The sequence below is a fragment of the Zalophus californianus genome, chromosome 1, assembly GCF_009762305.2.
Source record: "Zalophus californianus isolate mZalCal1 chromosome 1, mZalCal1.pri.v2, whole genome shotgun sequence".
NCBI classification, from domain to species: Eukaryota; Metazoa; Chordata; class Mammalia; order Carnivora; family Otariidae; genus Zalophus; species Zalophus californianus.
The window spans coordinates 116,924,403-116,944,439 of NC_045595.1; the positions used below are offsets into that span (position 1 = coordinate 116,924,403).

Genomic DNA, 20,037 nt, shown 5'->3' on the forward strand with positions numbered 1-20,037 from the left:
AAATCCCTTTTGGTATGCAAGGTAACATGCTAGGATTGAAAGGATTGGTGAGAAACATTTGGGGGGGTATTATTCCATCTACTACAGTATCTGGGATCCCTCCAGCGTTTTCATGACAACTGGCAAGATGTGTGTATGGGCCCGCATATGAAGCAGAAGCAGTACATCATATTTGCCTTTCCAGAACTCAGCAGGCATTCATTGTGGTCAGTAGGTATATTATTATTCATAATCATAGGAAATGGTTAACTTTCCTCAAAGAATGAAATGTCTACCTTGTCATTTGTTGCAAAACAAAGACTGACAATTAAGCAGTACTTTATTCTTCAATCTAATATGTCTGGATATTTTTAATGTTTTGTGGATATGTGTCTTTTATTCATTTTAAGGAGTGAATTTTCTAACATTTTATTGAAACATGAAAACATTTGGAGGCACTGCCTCTTTACTATATCTGGGGACAAATGATTACTTTTAAAGTACTGTGGCTCTTACCTTCAGAACTAGAATTTCTTTGGTTTGAATTTCTGTTCTCTTTTTTTAATCTGCAACCCTAAATGATCCAGTTTTGGAAAATGCTGAAAGTCTCTAATTTTAAAATTGGTTCCTTAATGCTATTTATACCAAAATCTTTGCAACTATTTATAACATCCTGCAAAGCAAACTTTGCAAGTGGTATTAATCTCTGTTCTTTTAGGACTATGTCAGTTGCTTCTCAAGAAGTGCTTTCAGGAAGATTTAGGAACTCCTAACAAGGCAGATTTCCAAAGCAGTCTTACTCATTGGTTGTTTATATTCTATTTTTTTTTAAATGAGGAGTACATACTTCACTAAGCTTTACTGTTCAGATACATTGTATTTTGCTTTCAGACTGTTTCTCATTTGAACATAAATCTTCCTTATATATTTCCAAATTCTAGTGCCCTGGAATGAGTGTTACCTTTTATTTTACTATAGATGGACCTATGAGATTTTTTCTTTAATGACTGATTAATTTCATCTTAAATGATAGTTTTGTATCAGTTGCATTTCTCATGAAGTAGTTCTTGCAGTTTACTGCAATTTGATGGTATCTGTTTTCCTTTATTCCTTCAAATTCAAGGTGTCCACTGAATTTAAAACAAAAGAGAAATCTCACTACTTTGAAAAAGAAATAGCAAAGACTGCAGTAAGTAACCCCCCCAAAAAAAGACAAAACCCTGCATTTAATTGATTAAAAGATCAATTGCAAAGTAACATTGATAATTCTTTTAAGAATTTGGGCTAAGAAAGTATAAGAGAGAAAATTATGAAGAAGTGGGGTGAAGCTGTGAAAGAACAGTGTGGAGAAACTGGGTTTCTTTGGTTGGCTATTTGACATTGGTTTAATTCAGTTTGCCTTTTTAAATTTTGTGCTTGATTTGTATTGTTTCATTGTAATTTTGGGTGAGGAAGATATAAATCATGTTTAAGTTGGTATTAATAACAAATTAGATGAATAAACTATTCTTAAATATCGTATCTATGGAAATGACTAACACACCAACACATAAGTTCAACAAAGTTATTATTTATTATTAGCATCACATGAAAAGTAGATTCAGTAAGTTTCCTTAGACTATGGAGATGGTACAGGATGCTGCAAGACGTCGAATTAACTGACCTCCATGTTTCTATCACAACTGTAAAATAAATGTGCAGTGCGTAGTACAAGAAACTTCCCTCTGTATCAGAGTCCCACTGAAGTCGGAAATCTTTGGAACCTTGTGTGAATGTTAACTACAACAGTATTTAAAAGCCCAGTCTGACGGGCTTCTTAGCTGAATGATCTCAGCTAAGGAGATCATTCCTATAGGACTGGCAAATCAACATTTTTGTATTTATAAATGCTATAAACACAGAAAATAATGTATCTATCATCATCTCAGATCCCCACAATAAAAAGATTTGTTAATAATTTCTGTTCAGTAATAGGGTGACCAATCATCCAGGTTGACCCAGGACTGTTTCAGCTTTAAGACAAAGTTATATATATATATTTGTTCACATAATTAAAATTTATAATTTTTTATCATTCTGAATCATTGAAGTCACCAATTTATAATCTCTCAAACGTCGCAGATAATTGCTTGAGATTACCAGTATCTAACTCTGGGTTCAAGTCTCTGAAACAAACTTGTATTGCTGTCACTTTCATCCAAGAGGGTAAATAATGAGTTTCCTAGGGATATGATTACATATGGACATACAATTTTTATATCTCATAGTGCATCATGGAGTAAAAACAGAAACAAAAACAAAAACAAAAGAAGGAGAGAGAGTGAGAGGTTGGAAGCCACTTGGTTTGCGAGACTGTGTATCATGATGAAGAACAGGGATTGTGAGAATGAAACATTTTTTTCTAAGCATTCTCTGTCTGTGGCAGTGTCATCCTGATTCATACTGCTATCATGGTGGAAGAAGGTGACCTGAAGGCACATTTGTGATGCATTGGCTGTGCTAATTTGGAACTTCTTTGCCTGGTGTGCAGTAATGATAAAGAGTTACAGTGACTTGGAGTTCCTTAGAGATCTCACTGTAGAAAAATGGATATCATTTGAATCTTGGATGCACTCATCCAATTTCTCTATTGTTCATTAAGCAGCACTGGTGGTGAGTTATAGGGGGAAGTCTATAAATATTAATATCTTTTGTCATTACAAGTAGTAGTTTCCAGCTTATTATTCTCAAATATTTTTTAGAACTGGAATTCTAGTAAAGTTAAAAAATTGTTCAACTATAAAAGCATTGGAAAAATAGATTAAATCAGATGATTATCACCAGTAACGACAGAAGTTGCTTTACAATTAATAACATTTGTTAGCCTTTGTTTCAATTAACTCCTTGCTGAATGTACATCATAGTACAGTGAAAAATGCCATAACTTTTGGATTCACAGAGGCTCAAATTCAAAAACTGACTTTCCAATTCACTATTTGAAGCAATGATATTGTTTCCCTAAGCCTCAGTTTCCTTAATTGAAAAATGTAGACATCTATTCTTAGGATTTACTTTGATGATTACATGAAAACATATACTAGGCACAAAGCAGGCAGCAAACACTCACACTTTACTTTTCAAATCTGTTCAAAACTCACTGACCAAAAAGAGAATTATCTTTCTTTTTCTTTTTTTTTAAAGATTTTATTTATTTATTTGAGAGACAGAGAGAATGAGAGAGAAAGCACACGAGATGGGAGGAGGGTCAGAGGGAGAAGCAGACTCCCTGCCGAGCAGGGAGCCCGATGCGGGACTCGATCCAGGGACTCCAGGATCATGACCTGAGCCGAAGGCAGTCGCTTAACCAACTGAGCCACCCAGGCGCCCAAAGAGAATGATCTTTCATCATCTGCTTATTATATATGTGAATTTTTGGAGGTTGTGAGATTCCTCTTGCTTAGGACAAGATAGTGTTTCCTCCCTTAAGACATGAGGCAAAAGGGGAAGATCAAGGGTAGTCTTATTCCACGATATGATTGCTGACAGTCCTAGCTAATCCTACCTATTTTCCTGACTCCAAGACCTCAGTCCTTAGGGCTGGAATAAATAGGGTTGTATTATCTTTTCCCTAATTCTCCTTTAGTATCATTTTTATGGATTATTATGTATGCATTATGCACAAATACATTGCAAAGTCTAGCACACCACATATAAGGTATAGATAAGGTATATTATTATACCTGCCCTTAAAAGATAACAAATAACTACTGTTTGCTCACTTCCTAGTATCTGCAAAAAGATTTAGAAGCTCTCCTAAATCATGGAAAATACTCTCCCAAATCCCTAAAAACACAAAATCAAAAAATTGGGCTGATTAAAACTTATTCAACCAATTCTAATTTTTATAAAAGGAGTAGTTACAGCACTTAACTTCTCAATCTTTATAGCTAAATTTACTTATCTATATGATAGATATAATAAGATTACAGGATGGTGTAAGGATTAAATGAATTGTAGGAAGGGAAAAATGAAGGGGGGAATATCGGAGTGGGAGACGAACCATGAGAGACTGGACTCTGAGAAACAAACTGAGGGTTCTAGAGGGGAGGGGGGTGGGGGGATGGGTTAGCCTGCTGATGGGTATTAAAGAGGGCATGTACTGAATGGAGCACTGGGTGTTATATGCAAACAATGAATCATGGAACACTACATCACAAACTAATGATGTAATGTATGGTGACTAACATGGAATAATAAAATAAAATTTAAGAAAAATTTTAAGAGAGGGGTGCCTGGGTGGCTCAGTCATTAAGCGTCTGCCTTCGGCTCAGGTCATGATCCCAGGGTACTGGGATCGAGCCCCGCATCGGGATCCCTGCTCGGTGGGAAGCCAGCTTCTCCCTTTCCCACTCCCCCTGCTTGTGTTCCCTCTCTCGCTGTGTCTCTCTCTGTCAAATAAATAAATAAAACCTTAAAAAAATAAAAAATAAATAAATAAAAATAAAAATCATAAGAGAGACTTGGTTTCCAGTACTGGTGACTCACTAACAGTATACGTAATACAGATTTATTCATTTTTATTTTCAGTATTTCTTGATTCACATTTTTGTAGAAAATATTAAATACTCTAATCTTTCCCCTAGGATTATTTAAAATAATATTATCTACTCTAGATAAATTGGCTCCATGTAGTAGTTAAATGTAGTTATACATTCCAACCCAAACCTCAAGCTTAAACTTTCTGCTTCTATCATTGTTGCTATAAGACATTCTTCGTGGGGTGCCTGGGTGGGTCAGTCGTTAAGCGTCTGCCTTTGGCTCAGGTCATGATTCCAGGTCCTGGAATCGAGCCCCGCATCGGGCTCCCTGCTCAGCGGGAAGCCTGCTTCTCCCTCTCCCACTCCCACTGCTTGTATTCCCTCTCTCGCTGTGTCTCTCTGTCAAATAAATAAATAAAATCTTTAAAAAAAAAAAAGACATTCTTCATTTCTGGATCAATTAAGCTTTTTCTTTTTTTATTCTTATTCTTACCAGACAGATTGTAATTTGAAATTACAAACTACATCCCAGAGTAAATAAGAACTTCTGGATGAATGAAAGCAGTTATAAGTTAGTAAACTCTAATTTTCACCAAGTTCTTACCTACATGATTTAGTCAAAGGGCATACATACTTGGGCTCTGGGTAAAAAACCAGCATATCTGTCTCCACATGTAGCTTAGATGTGCCCACTTTTAATTCTTGCTCATTTCATTTCACCTCACTTTTCAGTGCCAGCTGATGTATAATGATCCTAGAACTTTTAGCACAGGTCTAGTTGGACCCACTGTGCACTAATAATGAAAATTTTAGAAATGAAAGTCGATACTGGAAGAAAACTATAGGTCAATGTAGAAAAATACTTATTTGTGCCTTTCATAAATATCTTTTAGTCTTTTCTATTTCCACATCGCTGGCCATGAAAAATCAAAAGTCCTCAGGAAGCAGAAACATATTTTTATATTGATTTCTTATCTTTTACAGCGTTATGTCTCCCATTCTAACACTGACTTAAAAGGCTGGAATTCCTTCCCCTCCACATCCTATTTTCTTTTGCCTTAGACTTTCCATTCTTCAATCTCTTCCCATCTCCCTGACTTCTTTCTTTTCTTTTTTTTAATTTTTTTAAAATTTTTTATTGTTGTGTTAATCACCATTCATTACATCATTAGTTTTTGATGTAGTGTGCCATGATTCATTGTTTGTGCATAACACCCAGTGCTCCATGCAGAACGTGCCCTCTTTAATACCCATCATCTGGTTAACCCATCCCCCACCCCCCTTCCTTCTAGAACCCTCAGTTTGTTTTTCAGAGTCCATTGTCTCTCATGGTTCGTCTCCCTCTCTGATTTACTCCCCTTAATTTTTCCCCTCCTATCTTCTTCTTTTTTTTTTCTTAACATATATTGCATTATTTGTTTCAGAAGTACAGATCTGTGATTCAACAGTCTTGCACAATTCACAGTGCTCACCATAGCACATACCCTCCCCAATGTCTATCACCCAGCCACCCCATCCTTCCCACCCTCCCACCACTCCAGAACCCTCAGTTTGTTTCCTGAGATTAAGAATGCCTCATATCAGTGAGGTCATATGATACATGTCTTTCTCTGATTGACTTATTTCACTCAGCATAACACCCTCCAGTTCCATCCACGTCGTTGCAAATGGCAAGATCCCATTCCTTTTGATGGCTGCATAATATTCCATTGTGTATATATACCACTCTTCTTTATCCATTCATCTGTCGATGGACATCTTGGCTCTTTCCACAGTTTGGCTATTGTGGATATTGCTGCTATAAATGTTGGGGTGCATGTACCCCTTCGGATCCCTACATTTGTATCTTTGGGGTAAATACCCAGTAGTGCAATTGCTGGAGCGTATGTTAGCTCTATTTTCAACTGTTTGAGGAACCTCCATATTGTTTTCCAGATTGGCTGCACCAGCTTGCATTCCCACCAACAGTGTAGGAGGGTTCTCCTTTCTCCGCATCCCCGCCAACATCTGTCGTTTCCTGACTTGTTAATTTTAGCCATTCTGACTCTTGTGAGGTGGTATCTCATGGAGGTTTTGATTTGGATTTCCCTGATGCCGAGCAATGTTGAGCACTTTTTCATGTGTCTGTGGGCCATTTGGATGTCTTCTTTGCAGAAATGTCTGTTCATGTCTTCTGCCCATTGCTTGATTGGATTATTTGTTCTTTGGGTGTTGAGTTTGATAAGTTCTTTATAGATTTTGGATACTACGCTTTATCTGAAATGTCATTTGCAAATATTTTCTCCCATTCTGTCGGTTGTCTTTTGGTTTTGTGGACTGTTTCTTTTGCTGTGCAAAAGCTTTTTATCTTGATGAAATCCCAATAGTTCATTTTTGCCCTGGCTTCCCGTGCCTTTGGCGATGTTTCTAGGAAGAAGTTGCTGCGGCTGAGGTCGAAGAGGTTGCTGCTTGTGTTCTCCTTTAGGATTTTGATGGACTCCTGTCTCACGTTTAGGTCTTTCAACCATTTGGAGTCTATTTTTGTGTGTGGTGTAAGGAAATGGTCCAGTTTCATTCTTCTGCATGTGGCTGTCCAATTTTCCCAACACCATTTGTTGAAGAGACTGTCTTTTTTCCATTGGACATTCTTTCCTGCTTTGTCAAAGATGAGTTGACCATAGAGTTGAGGGTCCATTTCTGGGCTCTCGATTCTGTTCCATTGATCTATGTGTCTGTTTTTGTGCCAGTACCATACTGTCTTGATGATGACAGCTTTGTAATAGACCTGGAAGTCCGGAATTGTGATGCCGCCAGCTTTGCTTTTCTTTTCAATATTCCTCTGGCTATTCAGGATCTCTTTTGGTTCCATACAAATTTTAGGATTATTTGTTCCATTTCTTTGAAAAGAGTGGATGGTATTTTAATGGGGATTGCATTGAATGTGTAGATTGCTCTACAAATACAAAATTGATACAAAAAAATCAAATCAAAATAAACAAGATGAGCTTCGTATTAAAAAAAATCAAATCAATGGAATTGACAAGAGAAAAATAAGCGTGCCCAATAAACAATATCCAATAACCAAAGAAATACACATAAAAACAGCAATCATGTACATTTTGTGCCTACCAGGTTGATAAAGATATAAAGACTCAAAATACCCTGTGTGAATGGGAATGACAATTCACACAATTTCTTGGAGAAAGATCCATCTTGATTTCAAGAGTACAGCTTGACAATAGCATATGGTATGTGTGTGTGTGTGTGTGTGTGTGTACACATATATGCATATATACACATATATATACATACACATATATGGTAGCCATGATATATGTTATCTAGACAAAATAGTTACAGAAGAAATATATTAGAGTTTGATCAAATTTATACAAATTGGTATACTGGTATGTCTATGAATGTTGATAGTTTCATGGACATTGACCAAAATATTAATGGTAGCTATTTCAAGGTGGTAAGACGTACTGTCACCCTGTTATATTCTTATTGCAAATACTTTTTTCTAAAAATATTACATTACATTTATAGCTCTTCTAAATTCCTATTTTTTTCACAGCTTTCAGGTATTGCCTGAAAATTTGTTCTTTCAATATTGTCTCTTAGGTTCATTTCTAGATCAGTATGATATGATATTTTATTAATCTGGATCAAAATGAGAGTTCCAATCTCACTCTTCGGCTTGTTAACTTTTCTTTAAAGTATACTCAAGTATAATTTAATATAAGAGCATTTAAAAATGAGTATTTCATACAAGTAAGGATTTTCAAACAATAAAGATTAAATGAGAAAGTTAGTGCCTGTGCCTGATTATTTATTCAGCATAATTTCAGGAAGAGTCATTAAATAATAAAAACAAGGAATATTGATAATCAGCAAAGCCATTATTACAATAACTTACCAATAACTTCCCTCACTTTTCTTTTTACTTTTGCTTCTTATACAAGCAATTTAGATAAGAGATAAATTCAACATAACTTTTCCAAAAAATAACAGCATAGTAGAAAATATCATATAATTGTATGTATTTTAACCAGCTGATTTTTTTAATTTGCACAGTACTGGAGTATATTTATCATCTTCACCATATGAAAGTACAATTAATTAGAACATTTTAGTTTCCTTAAAGCAGTATGATCTTGTAGGAATAGGTACACTTTAGTTAGAATACATCTGAATTGACCTCAATTCTGAAATTATTTTTGTATGAGTTTATTTCCTGGCATTTTATTTCATAAATGAAATTGTAAAACCTGTAAGAAGGGGGTACTTCGGGAAATTTTCTGTATAAATGTATAAATATACTATTTATATAATAAAAACATATTTATATATCATACACACTGATTACACTGATAAAATTCATCAAAATAAGAAGCCTGTGACCAATGTGCCCTCCACCACTGCCAGTGCTAAGAGCTGGAGTCGAGCTAAATGATTCCCAAATGACATGTCTATTTATTTTAAAAATGAGTATCATTGATTACTTTGAGAACATCATATAAGAAAATGGCATGTAATACAAAGCTATAGATGTTGGCATCATTTTTAGTTTTTATTCAAAATTGAAATAATTTTTGTTTTATCATGACTATATTTCATATCAAATAGAAAACACCAGGAAAAAAAGCATAAATAAGAACATGAATTTATCTTTATATCCTTGCTCTGTAAGGCTAGCTCTTAGAGATAATTGTTATGAGTTTTGGTGATTATCCCTCTAAATTTCTGCTGTTATTTAAAACGTGTATGATCATATAATAGCCTCTTTTAAATATTGTTAGCTTATCCATATACCATGATCACATTTCCATGTGAATATAAAGTCTTTAAAATAATTGTGTACATATCCAGTTTTGGTGTCATGGCCACCCCTATGCTGAATGCGTTCTGGCTGCAGTTTGGGACCCGGTTCCTGAGCGATCCAGCACGAGTCTTCCACCATAATGCCTGGCACAGTGTGGAGTGGTTGGAAGAGCAGGCTTTGGCTGTGAAGAGGAAAGTCAAGAAAGAAGAACAGCATTCAGCGGGTGTGCCAGGAGTTAATTATGAAATCAGGGCCCACATATATTGGAATGACTTCTACAAAATCCATGAAAATGGGTTTTTCTAGGGCAGACATTGGCTTTTTACCAAATTCCCACACTGGCACCTAGCCAAAACCAAAATCACGTGAAGGATTTGCTCTCAGAGAACATGAGGAGTGAAGTACCTGAATGTTAGAGCAGTGACAACGGACCTAGTTTAAAAATAGAAGAACAACACAAGTGTTCATCAGATAGCCTTGGACATAAAACACAGATGCCTCCTGTGGAAGAAAATGAAACTCAGAACTCAATCACCCGGAAATCTGTGCTGATGAGTTCCTTGGATCCTCCGCCACCTACTGAATACTCGAGCAGTTGTTGCAGACAGGATGCAGAAGGCTCTCCACAGGCTGAAGCCCGGAAGGATGATGCTTCTGCAAGATTAAGTCCCCTATGATACCGCTCAGCTTCTGTTTAAAAAAAGGTCAGTGTCTGTCTGAAAATTTCTATGTGAGAGGTGATGGTATTAGAGTTACTTCTCTACACTGGATGAGCTGGATACGCTTTTCACTGAAAAGCGTTCAGAACCTTGGTACATCGCCGGATGCAAGTGAACCGAGGGAAACAGCTGACAATGTACTGAGTTTGGATGTTAATATATAAAATATTTTATATAAATAATTATTATATATAATTAATTATATATATAAAATAATTATTAGGAAATAATTGTGCCTCATATTTGTGAAGCCCCTTAATATATACTTTCCTCAAGTTTTTTTCTAACTTTGAGATTTCAAAGAATCTTTCTTGCCATTTTATAATTTATCATAACTGAAATGTTCATGGGGATCATGAATTTAAAAGGCATCAGAAATTTATTTCCATATGAAAGGATTATATATGATAAAGTGTCATTTGATTGTGAGTTCCATTAAATTATTTCGGAGTTCAAATACCTGGACTAGGCAGTTGATACACACAAAGGTGAATAAAGATATTGTTCAGTGAGAAGCATGTCAAGAAGAATCATCTTTCTTTGGGTATTTTCCTGACTCAAAAATACCACTTGAAAGAGCATCAAAACATGTCCTTGTTAGGTATTTGATCATGGTCTCCCCCTTAACCTTAGTTCTGTGGAATTTTAAGCACTATTCCCCCTCTAAGTAACCTTTTTCTAAAACATTAAAAGGATCTTTACTTTTAGAAAAAGAATAAATAAGTAAAATAAAATAAATAAAATAAAATAATTATATACTATACCACTGTATCTCAGTATAAAAATATTTTTAAAATATTTTAACACCTTTATATAATCTCTGTACATCAACTATTAGCCAAAAAAAAGAGAAGGTGTCTTCTGGGGGATAATTAAGTTGTTTCAGTGTATGTCTGATACGTATTTGAGTCATGTGTATACCTGGGGCATATGAGAGAGTCAGAACCCTGATCCAGAAGTAAAATCCATTCTCTAAAATTTACCATTTCTATTGAGTGGTCAGCTAGAGAATATTTTCATCTTGAGAGATACTGTAAGATAAAACCATGTCTTTTTTCTCATATAAAAAGATTTCCTACTCTTAGTAGAAAAAAAATAATGTGGAACTCAAAGAACATGCCCATTTAGTATTCATCTTGAGTCTTCTTAAATCCTAAAACAAAATTGAACAAATTATTATTTCTTAAATGTTTTTATTTAATTACATAAATAAAAAAACATTAAATCGAATGGATTTTAAAGAAATGGACTAATCTAGAAATGGAAACCAAATTTGCATAGGTAATTGCTAATGTTCATTAGCACTGCACTGTGACAATACATTGTGTCTGAGGTTCAGGGGAAGCTGCCAGGGAGTTAAGTCATTGCATTTGTTATCAGTAACTATGTATATTTATATTAAGTACTTTTCAAATGCTCAGAACAAAGCAATTTAGGCATTTTCTTCATTTTAGAAGCAGAAAATTAATTTATTCTAATTATCAACTTCTTATGTTAGTAGTATAAAAGATAAAAGAATAATAATTAAATTGGGTTAGCATTTGGTGAGCACAATGAGACAATTGAAGAGGAATTAGTTTCTGTGCAGGATGAGAGACATATGGAAAATTACCGTGAACGCAAATTTAAAATATTAAAAATCAGTTTAAAGGATATTTGATTAGTTTGTCAAGAGGTTTAGAGAGCATGATAGAGAATCAGAAAATATGAATAGGCTCAAGCTATGTGTGTGCGTATGTGTGTTTACATACTAGCTATATGTGAAAATTACTAAGTTTATTCATGATAAATATAACATTTGAAAATTAAACAAAAAAATATACCAAAATCTTCATATTAAAAACTAGGACCGAGACTTTGACTCCAACAGAATTTTTATTTTTTTTTGTATACTTTCCTGTTTTTTTGCAGTATTTCTAACTCATTCAAAGATTTTACATTCCACTGCTGTTTACAATGTATTGTGAAATGTTTTTGAAATTTGTCATAAACTTCAAATTTACTTTTATGCAGTAAAACTCAATTTGTTTGAAGCTGCATTTAGTATTAAGAACTATAATCACTGATTTGTAAAGTTCTATGTGCCTTAGAGTTACTTACTCCAGAATACCAAGATTAAATTACACTTAATATCTTTCATCTTGAGTATGAAAAGGTGTATCAGTCAGAGTCCATTCAAGAGTCAGAAATCATACCAGTAGCTGAAGAGGATAATTTTTATATAAAGAATTATTAACTAGTAACAGGGAATCAGCTATTAAGAGGCCAGAGAGAACTCTGAACAGGGGGCATAAAAATACCCCTATTGTAGCCGCAATCTCTAGGGTTTAGGGAGAATAGTAAAGAAGGAAGCAAACTTGAAAGAAAGAGGGTCTCTTCTCTGTACACACACAACACACACACACACACACACACACACACACACACACACACACACACACACACACACCCTACTGGAGAGGGTGGGGCCCTGGTTCACCGGCTGGTAGAGAGTTTTGGCAAACTGCAGCAGGTCAGGATTAGCAAGTGAGGAACCCCAAGGTGAGGTGCAGCAGAAAGTCTCTGGGAAGCATGCAAGCAGTTACCAGTGAGATTCGCTGGGAAGCCAGCAGCTGAATGTCACACTGGGAGAAAATAAGAAAGCAATAGAACCAGAAGAGAAAGCCCTTCCTTTTGAAGTGTCTCTCCACTGCTGTCTACTGACCGAACCTGACATTGTGGCCGCTAGCAAAAGAGATTTAAGTGATACAGCTCCAGTATCACAAACCAGGAAATAAAAGGTGGATTTGGGGTTGAGGGGCAATTGGTAACTACCATAGAAGTAAAGGATGGAACATAAGCAGTTTATCGGTGTGTATTTTTGCAGGACTCCAATAGCTATTTTGTTTGTTTTTGTTTGCTTGGTTTTTGTATGGAGGCCATTTGCTTTGAGTTCTAATGTTACTATTTCTGGCCTCTCAACTTCAGTGTACGAGGACTAATAGAGCCTTTGCAGCACATTTATTTTCAATGAAAATAATGTTACATTGCACTTTATCACACCTGTGTAGAATGCATTCCTATCCTTATTTTCCTGATGAAGAAAACATAGTTTATGGAGGCAAAGTAACCATCCCGGGCCTTAGAGCTAATAGGGAGTAGAGTTAATACTTGAGAAAAAAACAAAAATGTGCTCCTGATTACAAGGTACGTGCTGTGTCTTTTGATCATAATGATTTTTAGTTCATCCATGGAGCTTCTGCTATATTCAATGACTTTATCATGCTCAACCAACTGTTCAAGGGCAAAATATTAGTACTAGAGCTCACACTGCTCAATCTTTGCCTAGGCAAAGATTTTTTCATTATGTCTTCCATTCCTGAAATACTGTGAGTGGTGTTTTGCTATATAAAAGAGACAAAAGAAGAGGCAGTAGAAGAACCAATATGAAAATGCTCTGCACAATGTAAAAAATATATTTATCACAACCATCATTGGGTTAATGTGCATTGGGTATCTGTAAAAGTTGCAGAGTTAACATTTCTGTAAATAATATTCTTTGGGGCAAGGTTTAAGCTTTTAAAATAACCCCATCTGACCTGACCTGATTGACACTAAAAGTAAACAGTGCAATAATAACCATAGGTCCAAATGAGAGTTACTAAAATGTTTAGAATTTTTTGATTCAGAGTGAAAAGATCTATTAGAGCTGACTGCTGGCTAGAATTCAACTTCATATTTATAGTTCTATAAAATGTTTATCACAATAATAATAAAATGAAAAGAGAGGCTGCTTAAAAAAAACCCCTTAAGTTCCCTATAAAATAGAAAAAACATTTCTATTCATCATAGGTGAATTATAGAGAATACATAAGAAAAATAATGTGCATTAAGATTTGTGACTATGGAAAGAGCCAAGATGTCCATCGACAGATGAATGGATAAAGAAGAATGGTATGTATATATATGATGGAATATTATGCAGCCACCAAAAGGAATGAAATCTTGCCATTTGCAACAACGTGGTTGGAACTGCAAGGTATTATGCTGAGTGAAATAAGTCAATCAGAGAAAGACATGTATCATATAATCTCACTGATATGAGGAATTCTTAATCTCAAGAAACAAACTGAGGGTTGCTGGAGTGGTGGGGGGTGGGAGGGATGGGTGGCTGGGTGATAGACACTGGGGAGGGTATGTGCTATGGTGAGTGCTGTGAATTGTGTAAGACTGTTGAATCGCAGACCTGTACCTCTGAAACAAATAATACATTATATGTTAAAAAATGAAGAAGACGATAATAGGAAGCGAAAAAGGAAGGGGGAAATCAGAGGGGGAGATGAATCATGAGACACTATGGACTCTGAGAAACAAACTGAGGGTTCTAGAAGGGAGGGGGGATGGGTTAGCCTGGTGATGGGTGTTAGGGCATGTATTGAATGGAGCACTGGGTGTTATACGCAAACAATGAATCATGGAACACTACATCAAAAACTAATGATGTAATGTATGGTGATTAACATAACATAATAAAATTAAAAAAAAGATTTGTGATAACAGTTATCATGGGAGAATTCATCCAAATTCTCATTGCAGCTCTGTTTATTAGTTAGGGATTTAGGTTATTTGTCTATGTTACTTCCTTTTGACTTTATTCTATCAATCTATTTCTATAATTTTGTCCATTCATAAAACCCATTCTGCTATGTTAATATAACTTACTCAGTCATTGGGGGGTTTTCTTGTAGTGGAAACAGAATCTGAAATGATTTTCTTTTAAGGATGATTATATATTTACACTACATATTTAACTTACACTTTTTTCTATCCAAATTTCTTATGACCATCCATAATCTAACCCCAGTTATCTCCCTTATTTCCTATCACTATCACCCCCGGGCACTAAAATTCAACCAAGAAGAACTTCTTTCTTTCCTTGAACATAAAAGCTTTTCACCCAAGTTTTAGATATATTGTTCTCTTCTGAAATGGTCTCCCCTCAATACTTCATATGGTTGCATCCTTCTCATTTTTCAAGTTTCCGATTAAGTATCATCTACTCCAAGTAGTTTCTTGCTATTCCGGTAGAGAGGAAGTTCCGCCTTAAAACACATACACAATACTCCCAACCCTGTTTTTTTTTTTTTTAATCTCTTTCTCATCAGCATTCAATTCTCTTAAGTCAAAAGTATTTTCCATTTTACTTCAAGTACTGCACTTTTGACAAACTGGAAAAATCAGAAGTACCCAATTCATTTTGGAGTTTAGAAAGACCTTATTACATTGAAAAGCATACTGTATCAAAAGTAGAATCTAATATAATTGAGAAAATGTGGTTCAAAGACAATATCTAAATATATAGATGTTTTGACATAATTTTTGCATCTTTATTATTGTTGATTCAGTGATTGGTATTATGCAGCTAACTTGCTCTGTGTCCTTGGAAACAAGTCATCCAAATTTGCTGATTTGGGTATGTTCATATATTCAAGTATTCCTCTTCCCGTGTTTTGTCAATAGCAATTTTTGCAAAAATCACATCACTATTTCCTAAAATTTCTCTCATTTCTCTTATTAAAAATGAGTTGTACAAACAGTTTCAGTAACTCAGCCATTTTGGACTCATTAATTGCTCACCCCTTCTTATTAATTAGCAGCCTATTTTTGTATCATTGCTTATCACCTAATGAATTCAAAACAATTCCCATTTTTTAACCATTCTTCCAACAGAACTTTTCACTTCTTTTATTTATTTCATCCTTGGAAGATTTTCTTTCTATTTTCTTTGCTGTTTGAAGAATGCAGCCTTTTTTTAACCTTAAAAATTTCAGAGTCCCTAGTAAAAATATCTTTTTATTTATAGCACCGACCTAACAGCAACTGGAAAAAAAAATGAAGGAGAGGGATTTATGTGCTCTTTTAACAGACAGTTCATTAACATTTAAGTGTTGTCTGCACAGATTCACTGACTTCATTATTTGTTAAAACCAACATAAGCAAATAAAGAAAATAAAGATGAAGATACAAATGACAGTAAGGGAAAATAATTTTAGATCTAATCTAGGTTTATGGTTGTTTCAATCTGTGTTGAATAAATCAAGAGCTAGATGAACAACTGGATAAATACCTGTTGACTGTGTGATTTGCTCTCCCAAGAATCTATAAGCTACTGAACACTCAGGAACCAGCTACAATATACAATATATACCCACTTTCTAAAGCACCGTTCTTTGGGCACCTGGTGGCTAAGTTGGTTAATAAGCCTCTGACTTCAGCTTAGATCGTGATTTCAGGGTCCTGGGATTTAGTTTTGTGTCAGGGTCCCTGCTCAGTGGGGAGTTTGCTTGCCCTTCTCCCTCTGCCCCTCCACCAGCTCGTGCCCTCTCTCTTTCCCTCTCTCTCTCAAATAAATAAATACAATCTTTTTTAAAAAATAAAACATCATTCTCTTTCTTGCTTAATAAGTTTGGCTGCTAGCCAATTGAAACAAATGAGAATAATTCCTGACCATTTATTTACTGTTATAGAGGATGATTATATCTCAACTCACATTTTTAGGATTTTTTTTCTTTTATATTCACAGTCTTGCATGTTTGTTCTTACTGTTGTTTCTTCAGGAAAATAATTGAGAAACTCTCTGATACCAGTACTACCTTCTTTTCTACAAACATTTCTATTAGCTACACTTGGTGAGACAATAAAAGAAGTGTTCAGTATTTACATTATATGTGTTAATTTCATAAATTTATGACTGAATTTATTTAATATATAAGACCCAGTTGAGGTCTTGAGAACCAAAATGTCTTAACTGGTGCTTTTGTGAGAGTCCGTAACCTGATCAACTTGATTTTAATTTGCCACCACTGTGTCTTCTTATTGATAGTTGTCATTCATACTCTTTTCAGAAATATCTACTCTAAAATATACTTACACTGTGGTAAAAATGTTTTTTTATTTTTGTTTTATTTGTGTGTTTTTATTTTTTACCTAACATACATAAAACTGACATTTTTGGAAGAAGAGCCCACAGTTGCATGAGCCTTAACCATGTATGGGTTTCTTTAACTACCATCACAATACATAACATTTCCATCACTACATAAAACTCCTCATGTAGTCATACTGTTCCCCACCTCTGGCAATCATTGATCTTTTCTTTGTCACTGTAGTTCTATCTTCTCAAGAATGTCATATAAATGGAATTATATACTAGGTAACCTTTTGAAACTGGCTTCTTTCCCTCATAATGCCAAGAGATCTTGGACATGATACTAACAGCACAATCTATAAAAGAAAAAAAAATGATAAATTGGACTTCATAAAATTTTTAAAATTTGCTATATGAAAACTTTTTTTTAAGATTTTATTTATTCATTCGAGACAGAGATACAGAGAGAGAGAGAGCACGAGCAGGGGCAGAAGCAGAGGGAGAAGCAGGCTCCCCACTGAGCCCGGAGCAGGACGTGGGGTTCAATCCCAGAACCCTGGGATCATGACCCAAGCCAAAGGCAGACCCTTAACCATCTGAGCCACCTAGGTGCACCATATGAAAAATATGGTTAAAAGAACTTTAAAAATAGCTACAAACTGGAACATATTTATAAATGATCTATCTGGCAAAAAATTTGTATCCAGAATATTTTTCAATAGTCTTGAAACCCGATAGAAAGAGATATATAACTTATTTCAAAAGTGGGAAAAAAATCCCAAAGAAATGGTTTTTATTTAAAACATTTTGTGACTCAATGTTAGAAAATAATATGGAATGTAAATTTTATTTTTTAAAGATTTTTCCCTTTTTCCAACTACTGACATTTTTTTGATATTTCTGTTCAACTTTTCTTCATTCATCAAATAAGACCCTTTGTTGCTTTTCTGAAGCATATTTGAGCAGCTGAATGGAGGAGACACACTTGGCACACTTCAGAAAACTAAGTGGCATTATTTGTTAATTAAATGCACAAACCTAGAGATGGGGTCAGAAGACCTGTATTCTGTATAACAGTAGGATGCTCTTAAAAGCTTGTAACTAGTTGTACTATTTCAAGATTTATTCTCTCTTGCAATGTCTTCATATTTCTATCTCTAATATATCCTAATCTATAGCCATTATGATCTTCCTGTTATTATTTTTCTCTTTAGTGCTTTATTTTTATTTAAGAGAATTGTAGCTGTTTCTTCTGTTGTCTTTGTTTTTGTCAACCTGTAATCACTTGCACTTTCCTCTAACTCACTTTTTTTTTTTATAATTTGAGTATAGATGACACGCAAAATTATATTAGTTTCAGGTGTATGGCATAGTAATTCAACAAGTTTATACCTTATGCTATGTTATGCTATGCTCACCACAAGCATAGCTACCATCTGTCACCGTATAATATCACAGTACCATTGACTATTCCCTATGCTCTTCCTATTATTCCCATGATTTACTCATTCCATGGCTAGGAACCGGTATCTTCCACACCCCTTCACCCATTTTGCCTATCCCCTCACCCTCTTCCCCTCTGGAAACGATCAGTTTGTCCTCAGTATTTATGGGTCTGTTTTCTGCTTTTTGTTTGTTTATTTATTCGTTTTGTTTTGTTTTTAATTCCACATGTAAGTGAAATCATATGGTATTTGTTTTTCTCTTCTGACTTACTTCACTTCACATAATAGCCTCTAGGTCTAACCATGATGTCAAAAATGGACAGATCTCATCCTTTTTTATAGCTGAGTAATATTTCATTGTATATATACCCCATATTCTTTATCTGTCAGTAGACACTTGGGTTTCTTCCATATCTTGGATATTGTAAATAATACTGTGATAAATGTATAGGTGCTAATCATCAGGGAAAGACAAATCAAAACCACAAAGAGATATCACTTTGTATCTGTCAGAATAGCTAGAATCAAAAAGAAAAGAAATAACAAGTGTTAGTGAGGATGTGGAGAAAAAGGAACTCTCATGCGTTTTTGAGGGGAATGTAAATTAGTATAGCTACTGTGGTTAACAGTATGGAGGTTCCTCAAAATATTAAAAATAAAAATACCATATGATCCAATAATTCCACTACTGGGTATGATGATTCTTATATATAATATATACGATATATATACGATATGATGATTCTTATATATAATATATACGATATATATATATATATATATATATTACTTGGAAAATTTGAAATATTTACTTATTTTGTGTTTGACCAATTCCATTAAGGAAATCAGTTTGCTCAATCAATCTATAATGGCTCCCCAGCATCAAATAAATATTTTTAACTTTGGCATTCATTAATTGCACATAGGATAAACAAATACTATTAGTTTTAACCATAAAAGTATATTTTAAAATGAAAATCTGCGTGCATTTTTATATAGCAATTAAATATCCACAACTTGGTTTGTCAATCAAAATTTTTCAACATTCTGCTCTTATTTTCAAATCTCAATGCTATGAGTAATTGAGAATTTACTCTAAGTGGATTTTTAAAAAGGGAATATAAAAGTTAGAAATGTATTTAACAACTGGTTAATACTTCAGGTTAAACTATGGATCTTTCATAAACTGCTTTAGAAGGTCATTTTTCCCCAAGTATACCAATTTAATTTAGAAAATATTAGTGACAAAATTAAAACTGAAAAATTGACTAGAACAAACTACTTCACAGTGTAGAAATAATTAGTCTGTGGTTTTGTTTATGAAAATTTCCTGCACATACTAATCTGCATGTCCATGGCTAAGATCCCAGAATAGTAATTCACTCATTTGCATTAATGTTCCATGTGGAATATATTGATTCTGGCTCTAGTACAATAGCAAAAATAATTATAATATATGTACATTGAACATTATAACTAACTCACATGCTGTCTAAACTAATCCAGTGCCAAGTAATAAGGTCATCATTTGTCAGACACAATTAAAACAAAATTTTTTTGTAGATGAAAATCCAGTGTAGGTATGCATGTAAACTGTATACACCTGCACAGTGTTGTGGGTGTTGGCGAGATATGACCATAGAAATATCCTAAATTGATATAAATG

At 34.5% G+C, this 20,037-nt stretch overlaps 1 pseudogene; it reads left to right on the top strand.

The window, feature by feature from the left end:
- The first annotated feature begins 9,357 nt into the window (after window positions 1-9,357).
- LOC113915958 lies at window positions 9,358-9,934 on the top strand (annotated as a pseudogene).
- The last annotated feature ends 10,103 nt before the right edge of the window (window positions 9,935-20,037 follow it).